We start from the raw sequence: 21,606 nt of genomic DNA, 5'->3' as shown, positions 1-21,606 counted from the left end.
TCCTTAGCCTTTCAGTCAGACTTCAAGTTCCTCCACTCAACTTCTGAAGCTCTGTCTCATGCTGATCCCTATTATGATCATAGCAAACTGAACTATGGGAAGTAGCACTATAGCCTATGGCCCCTCAAATGAGACGCCCCCCTCACAGTGAGTAGCGTTCTGGAATGGTTCAAAGGAACTGGGCTCAATCATGGTTCCACCACCAACTGCTTGGGCAAGTCACTCACTTTAATGGCTGTTTCTTTGCTCATAAGATGGGGACCGGAGGAAGTGGTCCAGATGATCTTCGTAGGTCTCTGCTAGCTCTTCTGGGACTACTCTACACTTCCGGAGTTTACTTGCCCTCTCCTTTCTCCACACCATTGCCCTGGGCTGGAAAACCTTCCTGCTAAATGCCTACACATTCTTGAAAGTCCAACTCAAATGCTACTTCCTAGACGAAGCCTTCCACGGTTTCTTTCCCCAATCTGTAATGACTAAAATGTAGTCACATCTTAAAAATAGTAAATTTGAAATCAGAGGGCCTCGGGCTTCACTCTTCTTGGACAAATCCTTTAGCTTCTAAGCAGCTGAATTTCCTCAACTAAAAAATGAGGCTGGGGGAGTCTTACATCACCTCTTTACCTCTACTTCAATCATCTCTGTAGAAACAATGATCATTTCTCTTTCAGAATGCATAAGCTATTTTATGGTCTCCCTACATAGATTACAGGCTCCTTGAAATCAGGAATTGCTCAGAAAATGGAAGGTCAGCATCCAGGATTTCTTTCCATGGTAATAACTGGGGCTCAGAGCAATGATATTAAGGCCTTACAAGATCCCTAAGTGCTTTGTATCAAGCATAAAGAAAATTAAACTTGGGATCATTTATAGTATGACTAACCTTATATTCTAACACTTTGATTGGGAGGAAATCACATACAGTAAAAAGAGGGTAATTACTTCCCAGTTAGCCAGAAGTCCCCAATTTGTACTGGAGCACATTCATTCCCAATAATACTATGTTCAAGTTGAATGTAGGCCTCCGTGGTGTGTTTCTGTCTCCATGGCTTGGGTCTGAGTCTGAAACAATTAATTTCCTTTTTCCTATTTAACTTAATTCTGTTTTGAGATAGCTTAGGGGAAGGGAGAGGAAAATTCAGGGCACGACTCCCTATAACATAACACCCCCTGCTCTTTGTCTCCTGTGGCAATTTCCTAGCTGATCATAGCTGGTGTTTCCTTGAGGTGTAATGCCAGATGCAATATTTGATATTGCTGTCCTCTCCGCCTGTGTTTGGGTTAAAAGCACCATTTGGGTTGATATTTCCTGTACAAACAATACACCAGGTCTCAGCTTGGTCAAGCCTCTAGGGTTCTGTCAAAGGGAATGCTGAGCCAAGCAGTGTTTTCTCTTCAAACAATTCCCTGGTGATGTCTTCAAAGGTCTAAATTGGCTAAGCTTTCCATATCACCACCTTTTCTTTTAAAGCCCTACCCTATCTGGCCGAATGCCAGCCTATCTTTCCAAACTGATTACCCTGGACTCAGTCCCTCTTATGCGCATTAGCTCCATCCCAAATAGACAATCTGTTGTTCCTCAATACACATCAGTCCATCTCTGGCTTCCTTGCCTTTGATGTACAGTCAACAAGCTGTGCCCCATGCCAAGAATGTTCTAGTGTCATCTTCACCTGGGCTCCCTTCAAAACTTAGCTCAAGGGCCACCTCTCTAAAGAAGCCTTTCGGGATGCAATCCTTCAATTGCTCAACATTTACTAAGCACCTACTAAGCACTGTTGGGGATAGATATAAAAAGAGGAAGTATAGTCCCTGCCCTCCAGGAGCTTACAATGGAAGGGGGAGAGACCACATGTCAACAGATATGCACCAGATCATTGGGAAAGAATCAACAGAGGGAAGGCATTGGAATTAGAGGGGAAAGAGAGGACTTCAAGGCCAAGGAGTTCGGTAGTCAGAATAGAGGAAGGAGAGCATTCCAAGCACAGGGGACAAGCCAGAGAGAATGCTGGGAGCTGAGATGTTGTTCAAGGAACAGCCAGTGTCAGGGGATCAAAAGTACATGCTGGGGACTAAGGTGTAAGAAGACCAGAAAGGTAAAAGGAGACTAGATTATGAAGGGATTTTTCACTTTAGAGATGTGGACTCAAGAGTCAGAAAAATCTCAGTGTATGACCTAGAAAGTTATTTTCCATCTCTGGGCCTCAGAGAACCAAGAACTTTTATTTATAAAATAGGGGAATTTAAGTTGTCAACATACCTTAATGTCCCTGTCTAATTTTCACTTGTTCCCCAAATCCAGGTAGGCCTAAAACTAGACTGGCCCATGAGATGGCATTTGTCCCAGGTCTTCCTTAATGACTTTTTCACAATTGGACAAATGCTTGTGATTCAGAATGTTTGCTCGTCTCTAGTCATCTTAGTCACGTCTGACGCTTTGGGATCCCATGTGGGGTTTTCTTAACAAAAATGACAGAGTGGTTTACCCCTTCCTTCTCCAGCCCATTTTACAGGTGAGGCAACTGAGGGAAACAGATCGAAGTGACTTGCTTAGGATCACAAAGCTAGGAAGTGTCTGAGGCCAAGTTTGAACCCAGGGAGATGAGTCTTCCTGCCTCCAGAGCTGGGGCTCTCTGCACTTTGCCATTAGCTGCCATTAATCAGATAATTCAAAATTCTCCCATAGAAGCAGAAAACCCTGCCTTAGGCTGCAACTGTGCTCCAAGATTGGGCCTAGCCTTCCTGGCACCCATACCTACTTCTTTAGACTCTAGAGAACGAGGATTGGGAATCATCACTCATGACCTGACAACAGAAACACCTTGCCTTTCAATTCAACCAGGAAGAGCTGGGACCAGGAGGGTTGATTCCCCAATACTGTGCTCTTCAGAGCCCATCCTCACGCCCCCCAAACATAAGTAGTCAGGGGAGAGACATTTAACACTGCCTTCTACTCCAGCAGTCTCCTTGAGGACAGGGACTATATTTGGTTTATGTCTGGGCACAGCATAGTGCTTTGCACACAGTAGGTGATTTATTAATGTTTCCTCTTGACTTACAGAGATAGAGTGGAGCAACCTAGACATGTGGGACATTCCTGCCACCTGGTGGCTGCTGCCTCTAACTGCATCTGGGGTAACTTGCTACCCTCTCTGTTGGGGGACTATGGCCTCTCTATGTAGAAGGGACGGCGCTGCCAGAGGTCTTTTCTTTTCTCTAGAGACAGAGTGACACAGAAAGAGGGAGCCTAAGCTCTTGATGAAGTGGCTCTGTCATTTTCCCTCTCTAGATCTTTGTCTCCTCTTGTCTGAGAGGAGGGGAACAGACCGGCTACCTCCAGCAATGCTGTCCCAGTGGACGTCTCAACTCTTGCTGAACCACATGGTGAGTCGGCAGCCTTGCTCTGTCTTCCAGAGTCATCCAAGGCCAACGGAGAGACAAAAGTCAGCAAGACTGGCTTGGGCGAGTCCCCAGGGGGCCCAAGATAAGGGCTCTTGCCTTCCAGACTCCTCCTTTCTAAAGCTACTGAGCCTCTCCTTTCAACTGGTTCTCCCCAAGCATCGGAAACATTTGAGCACATTCAGACCTCCTAACGTACCGGAGATGACGCTGGTGCACTGTGGCCCACATTCCCAGTGCCTAGACACCTGGGCAATCCCAGCAAGCCACCTTACAGTGACATTTAGTCAGGCTATTTCTTTGCAGTACAGCTTCTTATGATCCATCAACTGGCTAAAGGACCCTTCCACTCAACCAACTGTGTGTTCTGTGGCTGGAGTCCTAGACACCAATTCAGACCCCACGAGTGCAGGAGCCCTTGAAAACGGGCAGACAGGGCACCGTAGAGGCTCCTCTAGCAATGTCAATGCCCCAGCTGCCTTTTTAAGAGGATCACAGCCCGGCCCCAGCAGAGTCAAGTGTATGCTCTGAGAACCAGGTCAATGGCAAAGTCTCTAAAGTACATCAAGGGTAATCCAGCTGCAGTAATAAAGATGGCTGGGCTCTAGGCTCTCTGTGGCACTCGTTTGGTGCTAAAGTATTAAATGAGTGAGGGGGAGGGAGGGAGATGAAGAGAGAGACACAAAGGGAGAGACAGAGACACAGAGAGACAGACAGAGACAGACAGAGAGAACACAGAGACAGGGAGAAGAACACAGAGACAAACCACCCTGCATTCCTTGTTAGGTCAGGCCCTCCATTTTACTTGACTCAAGCTCATGGAACAACAAGCCTATGAGCTCAGTATCACCACAGCCCCAAACATTCAAGAAAAGCAGGACCGCCACTGAAGTGGCCAAAGGGCATTAACTGAACATCAGACTCTGTGGTAGAAAGAGCAAAGTTCCATCTTCTGTGTTAGAAAACCTCTTGAACCTCCCGGGGTGGGGGGTCCCTGGGATACCAGGCGTTGCAGTGGACAGAGCGCTAGGCCTGGAGCCCAAAGACCTGAGTTCCATCCTGGCCTCAGACACCGACTAGTAGTGTAACCCCAGGCAAGTCCCATCCCCTCTGCCTCAGTTTCTGCATCTATGAAACAGATGATAATATCACCTACCTCCAAAGGATTGTTTGTGAGACTCAAATGAGATCATATTTGTAAAACACCTTACACATTTTAAAGGGGTAAATAGATGCTAGCTATCATTGCCAGCTATAGGAGATTGTTTCAACTAAGGAAGTGAGGGTGCGATGAGGGCAAGTGGCCACCAGATGGCAACTGTATATAACGTATTACCCTGTGGTTCTGAGCATGCTTTTTCCTTTATCAACAGAACCCTTAAGTAAAACAGTTCCACTTAGACATGATTTACTAGGATAATACCACCTTCTGCAAGCTTTTCAAGGGAAAACTGCCTGGTAGCCATCCCATAAAGCCATTATCTAGGTCTCTGATCCTATGCGAACCTGTCAATTTCCATCACAAATCAAAGGCACGGACCCACTTCAGAAAGTAATTCAAGTTAGAGTCCAAAGCTTTTCTCAAGTTGCGAGATCTGTCTGGAGTCTAGACGCCACCCCCACCCCCCCGCAAGTGGCTCTTCCGGCACTGAGGAGAAAGCTACTGATCTCCCCTGCCACGGCCTGCTTGCTTCCATGCTCCACAATTCTTTTCCCCACCACAAAAATGCCAAACCTAGTGTGAGCCACAAGCAAGGGATAGAAAGGGGGGCTTACCATCAAGCTTAGTCATAATAACTACAGACTGCGAAAGCTGAAAGGGTCCTTAAGATTCACCTAGCTCAATACCTTCATTCTGACAGAAGAAGAAACTGAGGCTCAGAGAATCCAAGTGCTTTCCCTAGGGTAAGCAGCAGAGCTCCAACTTGAATTCAGTTGTTTAGTACTCCCCAAACAAAAGCCACCTCATCCCCTTCTCTGATTTATTACCTAATACTTGGGGTTAAGAGGGAATTACTGTTTATGGATTACAGATTTTCAGAAAATTAGATTATTTTAAAAAAACACCATTTCATCATCATTCTCACCTCCTTTTCCTAGACTTCTTACAGGTTCAGATTCAAGTAACCATAGTAGTAAAGGAATTCATTGCATTCCCCAAATATGTGTTTGGGAACTGGGCACTTATCACACACACAGCTAAGAGAGATGGACGAAATTTTAATTAAGCTTTTATACATTAGCTTTTTCCCTCACTAATGCACATTAATAATGCATTTTATTGGTCCTACCTAGAGAATACTCTTCTGACAAACAGAAAAACATAACTAGAGTGAAATATACTTCATCACAATTGGCGTCTTGTTGTTTGTCTCACATCCTCAAAGAGGACTACGGCATCAGGGAGGTGATGCCATGACACACAAGTGAAGCAGGCTGAAGTGGTGGAGGCCCGGGCACAGTCTGGGTCCAGTGGCAAGATATAAATCAGAATAACTGGAGATGGGCCCACAAGCACTGGGAGCCCTTGGCCTTTTAAAGCTAGAGTCACTAAGAGGTCTCACTTTGAGGCAACAAAAAGCATTTACTCTGAGCCAATATGGGCCTAAACAATGATCAAGCAGAGCTTGGCCTAGGACCTCTTATTGGCCAATCAATGAGAGCTAGTGGTCCTTAAGAAAGAAATCTAACCTGTAAACCCCAAGATAGCTTGGGAAGCTTCCAGTTACCAAAATTTACATTTCTTTAGACACAGCACCTGTAGAGGACTGGAACTGTGGAGAAGTATCCTTGAAACAAGAATACTTACAAGGTGTTAACTCGATGGAATTGAGATGATGGTTCCCTAGTATACATATACTTAGTACTTAGCATGATGATGTCATGGTTCTGTAGTTCAATATGCTGTAATGATGTAATTAGAGTATTTAAGGGCTGAGATGTTCCATTTTTAACCATCCTACTGGTGGCTCTCCTGCCTCCTGCATTCCTCTACTAAGATCAAGGCTGGTCCCAAGAACCTCCAGAAAGCTAACCCCAACATTACAAGCACCTGTAGACAAGGGTATGATACCCTAGGTGGACAGAAGGAAGGAAAGAGAGACAGACCCCCCCAAAAAAAAACAAAAGAGAGACAGACACAGAGAATTGTGTTGCCCAAGTGGTCAGTTCTAGTTAGGTTCCCGGCGGGGAAGCTCCTACTCCTAGTCCCGGAGGGTTTTGCTTGTCTTCATTCTTAAAGAGGACCATGACATTAGGGAGATGATGCCATGACATACAAGTGAACTGAATTGAGGAAAGGCCACACAAAGTCACCTGCCTCAAAAAGCATTTCCCCCAAAGCCATTCAGGTCCAGGGGCAAAATGGAGATTGGACAACTGCTGATGGCCCTGGATAAAGGAGGAGACTTTGGCATTTTTCAGGTAAGATGTTTAGCAGGCATCAATCCAGTGATTAAGGATAGGTATGAAACGAGGCAGAGAATAACCTTATTTATTTATTTTAAAAACAATCAGGCCTGGAGGAAAGATCCTCAGGTTCTACATACTCAGTAATGAAAATACTGGATAATAAGGGCCCAATCTTTAGAACATTCTCAGATTGGTCCTTCTTGGTATGTCTCACAGAGCATACTCAGCTATTGTCTGCCAGATTTTTCTCCAACATAGGGGATTTTGGAAGCCAGTTTTCAGCTAAGAATAAATGAGGAGTTTGTATAGTGTAATGATGAAAAGCCTAAATGGCTATGGAGATAGAAGCAACAATGGTGAGCCAGAACTGTTTGCATTCAAAAGGGAATAGATGATCTGTCTTTTTTCTCTCCCAGCACCAAGTGATATAAGAGCATATTTGCCTGTGTCTTTGTTCTTCCCTGATCTTCTTAGGCAACCCCATCTCAAGTTGGAGTTCACCACATCACAAGCTTGTAAATTTCAAAATATTAGAATTCATCAGAAGTCCCATCTGGCAATCCAACATAATAACAGGATCCACAAGCAGGATTAGCCGTTGTTGATAAAACACAAAGTGCCCCCAAACGCAAGTGGACACTTAGTCAAAGGTGGAAGCAACTTCAGACACCACGAGCTCCCATCTGCAGTCCCCTGGTGAGAGAAGGTTTGGCTAGAAACTGTAGAGAGGCACCAATTATTAAAGCCCAGCAGAGACTTACACTTCAGGGGGTCTTAAGTGAGGAGTGCCCAAAAGGACAAAAAGGCTTGCAGGGCTAAAAGTGCCATACTTTGCCCTCTACACATATGCTTCATTATAACTGTGCTTAAAGTTTGAGCCCACTTTCCCTCAGTGTGTAAGGGAAAAATAAGCTCTCAGGTTTTGGAGAAATATTTTATAAATACTTTTTCTTATACCACTTTACACTAATTTAATTAATAGAGTTCTGTTAGATATTTCATCTCAAGAAGCACACATAATAGGGGCTTAGGAATGACAGTGATAGAAACCCTGGCCCCTTAGAATAGCTTCTAGAATGCTGTGGGGAATAGCAGTAAACTGTCTTCTATGGACTGAAGCTTTGCCAATCTGAGTGGGAGTTGGAAAAATGAGTCAGGGGTAAAGGGCATACTTTACTAGGAAAGAAGGTAAGGTCAGTTTCTTCCAGATTTTGCTAAGGACTATGCCAGAAGTACAAGCTCTGACAGATCCTAGCATGTTGGAAAACCATGCAGGAATGGAGGTCTGCTTTCTAAGGACAACCTAAGCACAATGAAGCTCATGATCATTAGGCCGGCTAGTCAATTTGCATAATGAAGTTTTTTCACCATGGAAACCTACAATACAAAAATTACACAATGATCTGTGTGGCCTCCCTGCCCTTCTGTAGTGACTGGGGCAAAGACTCCTGCAACTTCCAGACCATCTATCAACACTGATTTAATTATTGATACGAAAAGTGTGAGATCCTTATCTAATGACCAACAAATGGACATATTACTGGAGGAACCTAATCTTCTTAATGTTGATATTGCAGAAGAAAACTAAACAGAAAGAAATTTTAGTTCAATGGAAGGATGCTAACACTTATTCCTCAGGAATTTGCAGAGTTGGTTTTATCAGATACACCGAGAGAACCGAAAACATTTCGTGGGTCATTTGGATCATCTCATATTAAGCTTTCATGATAAATATTTACAAAAAGACCCTCAAGAAAATTATCATTTATACAGTCAAATGAGACCAAGAACATATACATATCAAAGATATCTATCCCAGAGGTTTACTAAGGAGGGTAAGATACTGCAATCATCAAAAAAAAAAAAAAAATCTCAGACCTTATCAATACTGAAAAAAGCAGCCAGGAAAATATCAAAAAGAACTATCATTTCTAATTTCCTACTCTATGACATTTTATGAGAATAAAGCACATTGAGGGAATCCCTGATAAAGGTATTAGAAGGGAATGGGTGGAGAGAAGAGAGGAACTTTTACAAGTGATGTTTTACAGCAGACCCATACTCTTATCATCACACAACATACAAAAATATAGAGAATTCAAGATCCTCCTATTATTAGTGGACTATAAAAAAGGGATTTGATTCTGTAAAGCAAAACCCTACCTTAAAGACTCTCATCCAACATGGCATTTCCCATGCATATGTCAAAATTATACAATGTTCTTTGAAAAATAACACAATTAACTTTCCTTGATATTGTGCTGATTCATATTACACAAAGCATAAAATCTCAACAGATATGTATGTTCACAAAATCTAAGTTGTAAGTGATCTTAGCAGCCATCTACATACAAAAAAGATGACTTAAAATTCACCTCCTTCCAAGGAGGATAGCTTTAACTATGAGGCAGTTTTCGTTTGTTTTTCCTGCTACCAAACCTCTCTCTGCAATGTCCATTTAGAGCTCTGGGTTGTGCATTTTGAAGCCAAGTAGAAAAAGTCTAGTCCTTCCTTATTAGTACAGTCTGTCAAATACTTAAAGATGGCGCCCATCTCTTCCCTGCCTTATTCTTCTCTGAGTTTAAAATGCCCATTTCCTTCAATTAATCATCATATGCCACAGCCTCAAGGCCCTTTACCATCCTGGCTGCCCTTCTCTAGACACTATCTAACTTAGTAACATTTTTCTTAGACCAGGTGCTCAGAACATATGAGCTCTGCTAAGTGCAGACTACATGGGACTATCACCTTCTTATTCCTGGAAAGCACGCGTGGACTTCTTTGGCTGTCATATGATACTGTCAACTCACATTGAGCCTGCAATACATTCAAACCTACAAATCTTCTTTTAAACTACTGCTACATAACCACACCTCCTCCAGCCTTGAGAAGCTGTTTTTTTCATACCCAGATGTAAAACTGTTTATCCTTCCCTACTGGATTTCATGGTACTACGCAGCAAGCCCAATGCCCTAACCTAGCAAAAATCTTTGGTAATTGAGTAAATTATCACAATTTTTGTGTCACCTGGAAATTTGACGACAATATGGTCTAACAGCTTTGCCCAAGTCACTAGTAAAACTGTGCAGCAGCACAGGGTCAAGCATGAACCACTGGAGACCTCAACTCTGACTCTGATTCTACTATGGAACATTATTGTTCTGTAAGAAATGATCAGCAGGATGATTTCACAAAGGCCTGGAAAGACTTACATGAACTGATGCTGGGTGAAGTGAGCAGGACCAGGAGATCATTATTTACTTCAACAACAATACTATATGATGATCAGTTCTGATGGCTGTGGCCCTCTTCAACAATGAGATGAACCAAATCAGTTCCAATAGAGCAGTAATGAACTGAACCAGCTACACCCAGCGAAAGAACTCTGGGAGACGACTATGAACCACTACATATGAACTGCCTACATTTTTTATTTCCTTCAGAGGCTAATTGTGCACTGTTTCAAAGTCCGATTCTTTCTGTACAGCAAAATAATTGTTTGGACATGTATACATATATTATGTTTAACTTATACTTTAATATATTTAACATGTATTTTTCAACCTGCCATCTGGGGGAAGGGGTAGAGGGGAAGGAAGGGAAAAGTTGAAACAAAAAGGTTTTGCAATTGTCAATGCTGGAAAATTACCTATGCATAAAATCTTTGTAAAAATTAATTTAATTAATTAATTTAAAAAAGAAATTAGCAGCAAAAAAAAAAAAAAAAAAAGTACTCTGATTCTGACCATCCAACCAGTTCTGACTCTAATTGCATTGTTATTTAATCTATATTTTCCAAGAATATAATTACAAATATAATAAAAAAATCTTTCCTAGAATCTAGTCATTTCTTTTTTTATCTTGAGCATCAACTCCTTACTTGCCATTTCTGACACATCATTTCCAGTGTAAAGGTCCTCCTTTGCAGAGGAAACAGAAACAAAATATGAAAGTGCAGAACCAATTTCTCTCTGCTGTCATTTATAAATATCTATTCACATCAAGCAAAATCATCTATCTTTTATTTGATCTTCCTCTGTTGACAGTTTCAGAAACTTTTTTGTTGCCCTCACCTCAACAGCCTTCATTTATTCTGAAGCTGAGCATTCCTGATGCCATTTTTATAGATTGGCATATTCATACTAATTCTGTTACCTGGTGTGGCTTCCATTTTTGGTTTCCTTTTTTAAAATCTCCTGGTCTCTCCAGATGCATCCCATTTTTCTTCTTCGTTGCAATTGCTTCCCTTTTTGTCTTCAGAATTTCATTCTTGAGAATCATTCATCCCTCCAGAGCTGTCTTCTCCCTGGAAGCATTCTGGAACACAGAAACATCTTCATCAGTATATTGCAAACAGACAATATGTTAGTCCCAAATTGAAGAGGAGGAAGAGAATGGGCTGAGAGGACTTTAAGAAAGTGGAAAAATTCTTCTAATGACCTTGAACTTCCACCTGTACCAAAAGCCCCTCTTTTTAACATTATGGATTCTGTTTCTAATTGGAAATTAGATTAGAATTTGAATTCGTATTCATTTTTAATACCTATAACATTCTGAGTTATAGAACTGAGAATCATGGAACATTCTCTGAAGGAATAAAATTGAAGAGTATCCAAAAGTCAGTAGAGAGGTATGTGCTATGTGTGATGGGGGCTTATAAAGAATCAATGCAAAGGATATCATCAAAGAGTCATAGGAGGGGGAAAAAAATCACCGGTGGGCTTGGTGAATATTCTGCTATGGGATGTTTCTCTCTGCCTTTTAATGGGTTGGAGCATGGGACTTCCTACAGAGTCTATGAAAATGGCTGATTTTATGCTATTCCTTTAGGGTTTACTGGTTTGTTTACATAGTGCATCTCCTTCATTAGAATAAAAGCTCCCCAATAGCAGGGAGGACTCTGCTTTCGGCATTATCTCCCCCAACATCTAGCCTAGGTCCTTAGGAAATGTTTTTGATGAACTGAACTGACCTTGTAGAACCATGTGTCACACTTTCTCTCCAACACATGCTCAAGAGGTCTATCGATATGACAAAGTCAGCAAATTAGTGGAAAAACACTGGCTCTGAAGCCAGAAGATTTGAAGTGTAAACTCTCTTCAAACAGCATGCTGCACTCTGTATCGTGTGTTAAGCATTCCTCAGGCTCAGCTGTACAAATTATTTGGTGCTGTGTCCACACTTGGCATAACTCACACTCACCCCAGGGGGAATTTATTTGTTCTGAATGAACATATTATACTTGAAAGGTCCCAATATCAACCTTGCCTCACTGATTCAAATAACCACATATCCAACAAAGCAAATGTAGAAAATTAGCCCTCTGGTAGAAGGAGACTGAGGAAAGGAGAAGAATGTTTCGATCGGTTCCTTTTTTTCCAAAGCATGAGCGTGTAGAATGAATAATAACAGGCCCCTGATGTAGGCATGATGTACCAAATGGAGTCCTGAAACCGGTCAAGATGTGTCAGACAAGAGAGCTATTAGAACTTTGAGAATCCATCTTCTCCTTTGGTTAAGAATGGTACATTTTGCAATATATCTCATACCAGCTCCACTGGATAAAGATTTGCAATTATTTGGAGAGTATTCCATACTATTCAAGTCACGGCCCTAAATAAATTCCTGTGTGGTAAACATGTGTGACCGCTCTGTGTACTGTCATGACACCTGACTTGGGAGCCTGGCTCTGCTGCTACCCAGATCTGAGATTCTGTGGTAGTTACTTGATATTCCTCAATTTCCTCATCCATAAATGGGGATAAAAATATTGGAATTCTTTACCTCACATGATTGTGAAGAAAAACTTATTCTATTCTTAAATAACAACTCATTTTCTTAGGACTTTAAGAAAGCCAGGTATTCCAGGGCAGTCCCAACAGAGATTGAGCTTCTTGGACTTAGAGAAAGAGTTCTTGGACTAAGCAGGACTGATGGCAAAGAAGCTTGAAGTGACAGAGTAGTGATAAGGAGGAGAAAACTTCAAACTTTACCTGACTGAATTTTATGGGATGCACAATTCCAGGAGAATAGGAATCAACTCCCTACTGAACCCAGTTGCTTTCCAGTAGGAGCCTACCCACCAAAAGCACTAGAAGGCCGGAGGATTGCACGGGTCCTTGTGAGAAGAAGGGCTCACAGAAGAGGGAGGGAAAGTTGTTCAGGGGTGTGAATCCATTGCACTTATTGTCAGGTTAACTAAAGCTCATCTTGTATTTGATGTTTTATTAGCCTGAGTTAGCATGGGAGCTGAGGGGCCTTTTGCTTTTGCTGTAGAGATGTATACATGAGCCAAATTATCATGTTCCTAGGAAATGCTGGCTAGAGATAAAATACACCAGGGAAAGCCTGGGAGGAGGCACAAGCTGAAATGAGCATACTTAATGAGAAATGCCAGATTGAACCCAGTTTATGAGAACTCGTAGCCGCCGATTACTCGGGGAAAAGCACCTTCCTTCAAACCCAATTTCTGCTAATTACCACCATGGACAAGCTTCTTCAGCTTCTTGGACCTTCATTTCCTCAGATGGTTACTAAAGCCCCTTCCAGGTCTAGATACTAATGATCTTCATTTAAAAAAAATTCCTAAGATGCCCTTTTTTTGGGTAAAAGTAAGCATAATTTCAATATGAATTTGTGCTGAATTCCTGAATCTTCTATAATGTTTGTGGGGTTTATTTCAAGAAGCAGAAATCTATTCTATTCTCTTTCAGAAATTTTTGACTAAATTTAGGAAAAATTACTCTGGACTTCAGGGGAGAAAGAGATAAAGGTAGATATAAAGAATTAAAAACCCACACATACGCACCAACAGTCTCTCATTTTTCTGTGACCTTCGTTTCCCAAACCTTTTCCTAAGAAGACTCAGAGATCTGAATTGATTTGAGTCATGCTTTGATTCCTGATCTCTCCTGCCTCCCAGTGTGCTGCTCTTTCTGCTATCTCCCAGGGCCTCTTAAAGTTAGATCATCTAAATTTTTAAATGAAAATATTTGCAAATGTAAAAGATGTTAGATTTGTTGTTTCCCTGCTTAACAACCAAGAGAAGGGATTTCATTGCCACTATTTTCATACCCTTGTGCTTAAGTTGTTAAAATCATGTCACGTGTAAAGGTAAGACTGAATCTGTTGTTCAAGATGGTACAGGTTTGTGAACCTGTTTCTTTTAATACTTTGAGAATTCTATTTCAACATATTTGTTTCTCCTTGCAATTTTTACATATTTTATCTTAGGCACTTAAAAACAAGATTCTGAAAAGGGATACAGAGGCTTCACTAGGCTGCCAAAGGGTCAGGGACACATAAAAAACTGATATAGAGTAAACCTGTGGGGTTCTTTGTTTTGGAACTCTCCTGATGAGCCAAATGTCAACTTACAAAGAGAGAAGTTCTAAAAATATATGCAAGAAAATAAAACAGAGAATGAGATTATTTTGGATGGCTATCTGGAGATATAAACTGCCTAAGAGGGAGTTAGTAAAAAAAAAATCAAAAATATTTTCATATACACTTACATAGTATTTCATATACATTTATATGAAAATATTTATGTAAAGACAGATAGAGATACAGAGAGAGAGGAAACACAGAACAGAAGAGAGGAAGAAAAACCATCTGCCATCTCTCCATACTTTACATTGGCTCTGACAATGCATTGAAGCTAAAATGAATCTGACTTAGACATATGACATTGTGCAAACCACTTCCCTTCCCCTCAGTTTCCTTATCTGTAAAAGAGACTCAATACCCAAAGTCTCTTCTAGTTCTATAAATCATGTGAGCTATAAATGAGCATTGACACATTTAGAAATGTCCCAAAAGTTAACAGATGGTACATATCTCTTGACCTGCTAGGCCTATATACCCCAGATCAAAAACAGAAGAATCCATATGTACCAAAGCAGTTATGGCAGTTCTTTCTGTAGCAGTCGAGAATTAAAAACTAAGGGGCCACTCATCAACTGAGGAATGGCTGAACAAGTACAACACATAAAAGTAATGGAATTCTATGGTGCTATAAGAAATTATCAAAGACATAATAGTGAATAACTACGGCAATCTAGTGTTTGACAAACCCAAAGATCCTAACTTTTGGGATAAGAATTCATTATCTGACAAAAACTGCTGGGAAAATTGGAAATTAGTATGGAAGAAATTAGACATGGACCCACACATAACACTATACATCAAGATAAGATCAAAATGGGTTCGTGATTTAGGCATAAAGAACGAGATCATAAATAAATTAGAGGAACATAGGACAGTTTACCTCTCAGACTTGTGGAAGAGGAAGGAATTTGTGACCAAAGGAGAACTAGAGATCATTATTGATCACAAAATAGAAAATTTTGATTATGAAAATTAAAAAGCCTTTGTACAAACAAAACCAATGTAAACAAAATTAGAAGGGAAGCAACAAATTGGGAAAACATTTTTACAGTTAAAGGTTCTGATAAAGGCTTCATTTCCAAAATATATAGAGAATTGACTCTAATTTATAAGAAATCAAGCCATTCTCCAATTGATAAATGGTCAAAGGATATGAACAGACAATTTCCAGATGATGAAACTGAAAGTATTTCCACTCATATGAAAGAGTGTTCCAAATCACTATTGATCAGAGAAATGCAAATTAAGACAACTCTGAGATATCATTACACACCTGTCAGATTGGCTAAGATGACAGGAACAAACGATGAATGTTGGAGGGGCTGTGGGAAAACTGGGACACTGATGCATTGTTGGTGGAGTTGTGAAAGAATCCAACCATTCTGGAGAGCAATCTGGAATTATGCCCCAAAAGTTATCAAAATGTGCATACCCTTTGACGCAGCCATACTACTACTGGGCTTATATCCCAAGGAAATACTAAAGAAGGGAAAGGGACCTGTATGTGCCAAAATGTTTGTGGCAGCCCTTTTTGTAGTGGCTAGAAACTGGGAAGTGAATGGATGCCCATCAATTGGAGAATGGTTGGGTAAATTGTGGTATATGAATGTTATGGAATATTATTGTTCTGTAAGAAATGACCAGCAGCACTAACAAAATCCAACAGTTAAGTTACAAAGAGAAATTCCATTTAAAGTAACTACTGATAGTACAAAATATTTAGGAATCTATCTGCCAAGGGAAAATCAGAAACTATATGAGCAAAACTATAAAACACTTTCCACACAAATTAAGTCTGATCTAACCAATTGGAAAAATATTAAATGCTCTAGGATATGCCAAGCAAATATAATAAAGATGACAATACCACCTAAACTGATCTATTTATTTAGCGCTATACCAATCAGACTCCCAAAAAACTATTTTAATGACCTAGAAAAAATAACAACAAAGTTCATATGGAAAAACAAAAGGTCAAGAATCTCAAGGGAATTAATGAAAAAAATCAAATGAAGGTGGCCTAGCTGTACCAGATCTAAAATTATATTATAAAGCAGCGGTTATCAAAACCATTTGGTATTGGCTAAGAAATAGACTAGTTGATCAGTGGAATAGGTTAGGTCCAAAGGACAAAATAATCAATAACTTTAATAATCTAGTGTTTGACAAACCCAAGGACCCCAGCTTTTGGGATAAGAACTCAATGTTTGACAAAAATTGCTGGGAAAATTGGAAATTAATATGGCAGAAACTAGGCATTGACCCACACTTAACATGATATACCAAAATCAGATCAAAATGGGTTCGGGACTTAGGCATAAAGAATGAGATTATAAATAAATTAGAGGAACATAGGATAGTTTACCTCTCAGACCTGTAGAAAAAGAATGAATTTATGTCCAAAGAAGAACTAGAGATCATTACTGATCACAAAGTAGAAAACTTTGATTATATCAAATTGAAAAGTTTTTGTACAAACAAAACTAATGCAGACAAGATTAGACGGGAAACAATAAACTGGGAAAACATTTTTACAGTCAAAGGTTCTGATAAAGGCCTCGTTTCCAAAATATATAGAGAATTGACTCTAATTTATAAGAAATCAAGCCATTCTCCAATTGATAACTGGTCAAAGCTCATGAACAGACAATTCTCAGATGAAGAAATTGAAACTATTTCTAGCCATTATGAAAAGATGCACCAAGTCATTATTAATCAGAGAAATGCAAGTTAAGATAACTCTGAGTTATAACTACACACCTCTCAGATTGGCTAAGATGAATAATTGTATAAATGTGTGTGTGTGTGTGTGTGTGTGTGTGTGTGTGTGTGTGTGTGTGTAATTTAACATATATTTTACCATATCTAACATATATTGGACTACTCGCCAGCTAGGGAGGGAGTGGAGGGAGGGAAGGGAAAAGTCTGAACAGAAGTGAGTGCAAAGGACAATGTTGTAAAAAATTGCCCAGGAATATGCTCTGTCAATAAAATGTTATAATTTTTAAAAATAAATAAAAAAGAAATGATCAAAGAGACAGCTTCTTTCCCTAACCCCTATTAATTCCAGCATTTTCCCTCTTTTCATTATTTACTGTTTATATTGTGTATATAGTTCACTTTGTATACATCTGTTTATTTGTTGTCTACGAACTCCTTGAGGACAAGTACTGTCCAGTGTCTCTAAATGTATCCCTGTCTTAACACAGTGCCTGATATATAGAAGGCATTTAATAAATGTTTCTTTATTGATAGTTTTTAAAGCAAACTAAGAAGACTTGTAGGAGCCGATGCAGAGCAAACAGAACCGAACAAGAAAAAATTATACCATAATGATATTGTATAATCTAACAATTTTGAAAGAGTTAAAAACTCTGATCAACCCAGTGATCAACCATGATTCCAGCAGACGGATGAGGAAGAATGCTACACATGTACTGACAGAGAGATGATGGATTAAATAGGCAGAATTAAACACACAAACTTGGGATTGATCAATATCAGTTTTGCCTGAATATGGTGTATTTGTTCTAAGTTTTTCTTCTCTCCCAGCCTTACCTCCACTCTTGAGGGTGGGAGTGGGGAAGAGAAAGGTGGAAGGGGAAAAAAGAGTGCTTGTTAACTGAAATAAATAGAATTATAAATTTAAAATGTTGTTTTGACATATTTTTTTCAAACTGCTGAATTGATAACTTTGAGAAAAACAAACACTTTTCATAAATTTATTACTTGGCTATTGTTCATCTTCATGACCCTTTTGGGGTTTTCTTGGCAGAGATACTGGAGTGCTTTGCCATTTCCTTCTCTAGCTCATTTTACAGAGGAGGAAACTGAGGAAAACAGGGCAAGTGATTTGTTCAGGGACCCACAGCCTGTAAATGTCTGAGGCTGGGTTTGAACTCAGGTCTTTCCCGACTCCAGTCCTGGTGTTCCATTCACTACAGTGCCATTGATCTGATAAACCCTACTATATGTAATTGCAGCCAATCATTTAAGCAAGGTGTGTGTGTGTGTGTGTGTGTGTGTGTGTGTGTGTGTGTGTGTGTGTGTGTGTGTGAGATAGAATGGCTTGGCTTGTTTGGTGTAGCAGTTACTAGACTAGCAGCTAAGGACACTATATCTAAATTTCGATTAGTCATTAAACAAAGTGCCCTGCTATCCTACTATATAGAATAATACATTTAGGTGGGTTCACAGTTGGTTCAATGATTCAACTTGAAAGGTACTGATTAATGCATTTACCTTAATATATAAGGAAGTCTTTAGTGAAGTTCCCCAAGGATCTGTTCTTGGTCCTGTACTAGCCATCATTTTTTAAATATATAAAAAGCTTTTTACTTTCAAAACACATGCATAGTTTTCAACATACACCCTTGCAAAACTTTGTATTCCAATTTTTTCTCCCTCCTTTCCCCTAGACAGCAAGTAATCCACTATGTTAAACATGTACAATTCTTCTATACAAATTTCCACAATTATCATGCTGCAAGAGAAAAATCAGATCAAAAAGGGAAAAAATTAGAAAGAAAAAGTGTAAATCACATCAAAAAATGAAAATGTTACATCATTTTATTAGTGCCTTGGATAAAACATAGATAATCTGCTTACTAAATGTGCAACTGCCACCAAGATAGGAGGACTACCTAATACACTGAATGAGAGAACCAGAATTTGAATAGATCTTGACAGGCTAGAATACCTGGCTGACGCTCTGTTCTCTTTTCTTGATATCACAAACCCAACAATCTTAGATTGGAGCTAATCAGATGAAGTTGACTAGAGTCAAAAGAGAAGTCCTGTTTATGAGGTAAAACATTCAAGGACCTAACTACCTAACAGGGAACTGTAGCTAGACAACAGTTCATGTGAAAAAGAGCTGCAATTTTTCGTGGACTGCAGCCTCAACATGAGTGAGCAGGGTGATGGGACAGCTAAAAAAAGTTCTTGAAATCTTACGTCTTCAGTAAGAGAAAAATAATGGTGAAAATACAAGACATGGTAGGACTTTGTCCATAATCTGGCAGCATTTGGAGTACTATATTCTGTTATGGGTACCATGTTTTAGAACGGACAAAGACAATCTGGTGAAGATCCAGAGGAAAGTAGCCAAGATAATGAAAGCCTTGAGGATTATGCCATTAGTTAAAGGAACCAGGCCTGTAGAAGAGAAGATGTGGGGAAAGCATAAGTGTTATCTTCATATGTTTGAAGGACTCTCATATCATAAAGAGATTATTTTGGAGAACTGGGGAGGTTTGTCCTGGAATTAAAAAGACGTGGGTCTAGGGAAAAGGTGGAGGGGGCACCTTAAATATCTGAAGCTGTTATGTACAGGAGGAATTGATTTTTTTTTTTGGCCTTATCTTAGAAGACAATAAGTAGTTGAGGTAGAGAAGGAAGATTTCAACTTGATATGACAAATCTTTTTAACAAATACATCCAGGAGTAAAGTATATCAAGGTAGTGTCAAAATTACCCCACTCCATTTTAACTTTGGTACCTTAGCCAGGTAAGACTTAAGTTATGTATTCTAAAGCCTGTGACTGACAGACTGTCTTCACTTTGCAATAGTATTAAAGTTAAAATTAGGTGGTTTCAATCCCATCCTTACCAAGAAAATACAGTAAATTATATTCCTCAGAGGGTAGTGAATCACCTATTGCTGGACATCTTCAAACAGAGGCTGGATAACTACTTGCTCAGGGTACTGTAAAAGGAAAGTCTGTCTCTGAGGACCCTGCCAACTCTGCTTTTGTGTAGAAGATGATTTACTTTATTCTGCAATAAAATTTTATATTGCTATTTATTCTGCCCCAGAGGACAGAATTAAAAGCAATAGGCTAGAGCAATGGGAAGGCAGATTTCATCTGGACAATGAGGAAAAACTTCTCAAGAGTTCCAGCTGACCACGGGAAGAGTGTAAGAGGATGGCAGTGGTAGGGCTGAGTTTCCCCTTTTACTAGAAGCATTTAAATGGAAACTAAATGATCATTTGTCTGGGACACAGTAAAAGAAAATGCTGTTCAGGATAAGGATCTCTATGAGGTCCCTCAATACTCTGTGACACTTTAATTCTATGAAATTTTATTTGGTCAAAAGGTCTTTTTACAAAGAAAGAGATGATCTTAGAAAATTCAGTAATCCACCTTCATAATTTCTAATTTGTAAGATGGCACTGTGGATAGCAGGCTGGTATTGGAGTCAGGGAGACCTGAGATTAAGTCTTGCCTCTGCCACACAGACTTTTCTGTGTGATAATGACTAAGGCCCTAGAGACTTCTCAGTGGTCCCAGAAGCCCAACACTAAATTACAGAGGGCATGTTGATTTGCATTAGTAGAAGGAGTTTTCAATTGAGAAATTCTCCAAACCAATGAAATGATCCAGAACAAATATATATGTAATATGTATATATAATAAATATGAAATTATATCTATATTAAAATCATTTACTTTTATTGGACAATAAATGGGTGGCCTCAGATATATATATATATATACATATACATATATATGCATGCATATATATATACACCTATATAATAATAAATAGTTCTACTTTTAATAAACATTCATTACTGTCAAACATTTTGATCTTTTAATAAAACTTTAATAAAGTCTCCAGCACACAAAAATGTATGCAGAAAAGAAACCCTTCTGGAGAAAATTAATTTCCTTGACTCTACTCAAGTTTCAGAAGAAATTCCACTCTGGAGAATATTCCACAAAAGAAATCTAACAATCCTTTAAAAAAAGACAAAAAAAAGTTCCACATCAATTCTCCCAAAGCTGTCTTTGTATCGCCTCTAGGGTGAAGAGTTAAGATTGATTGCATATAGTACCAGAGAGATTTCAGAGCAAAATGGAGAATGTTACACCTACAGGCTTGTGATTAATTCTGAGCTGCAGGGCCTGTGTCCTGACACCAGTGAAGATTCTGCCTTTTGTCAGGTAGGACTTAGATTTATAATTGCAGTTGGCAAAGAAAGGGACTTCAATGATCTAATCTACCTGATCATAAGGGAACTAAGGCTCAGATTAAGGGACTTGCACAGAGTCAAACAGAAATTAAGTGAATTTAAACCCAGGCTTTCCAATAGCTTGGAGGCCCACCCTCCCAGCCCATGGAAAATGGACATGCCCATGAGCACCATGCTGAAAGAACAAAGGAGAAAGCACTGTACCAGTAAGTCTAAAGTCATCTCTTTGGTGCACAGTGGATGAGGTCTTTCCCTAATGGGCTTGCATACAAAACTGATGTCAAGAAAGTATCCCTGAAGGTTGCATATTGAATTAGAAAATCGCAAATGAACATCATCTATGTTGTATTGTGTTTTTATTTTGTTCAACATTTCTCAATTATGGTTTGTACTGCACTCAAAAGAAGTATAGGCCACAAGTTTGATAA

The 21,606-nt window shown here is 39.6% G+C and overlaps 1 long non-coding RNA gene across 1 annotated transcript in view; it reads right to left on the bottom strand.

Moving 5' to 3' along the window:
• The window catches only part of LOC141548429 (uncharacterized), an 85,635-nt gene that overhangs the window by 30,221 nt on the left and 33,808 nt on the right, over window positions 1-21,606 (bottom strand). Inside the window, exon 3 of the long non-coding RNA XR_012483940.1 lies at window positions 10,966-11,127. This is a non-coding gene — a long non-coding RNA (uncharacterized LOC141548429). The remainder of the gene's footprint in view (window positions 1-10,965; window positions 11,128-21,606) is intronic.

Source organism: Sminthopsis crassicaudata, chromosome X (genome assembly GCF_048593235.1).
Source record: "Sminthopsis crassicaudata isolate SCR6 chromosome X, ASM4859323v1, whole genome shotgun sequence".
In the NCBI taxonomy this organism is placed as follows: Eukaryota; Metazoa; Chordata; class Mammalia; order Dasyuromorphia; family Dasyuridae; genus Sminthopsis; species Sminthopsis crassicaudata.
This window is presented reverse-complemented; position numbering and strand designations above follow the sequence as displayed.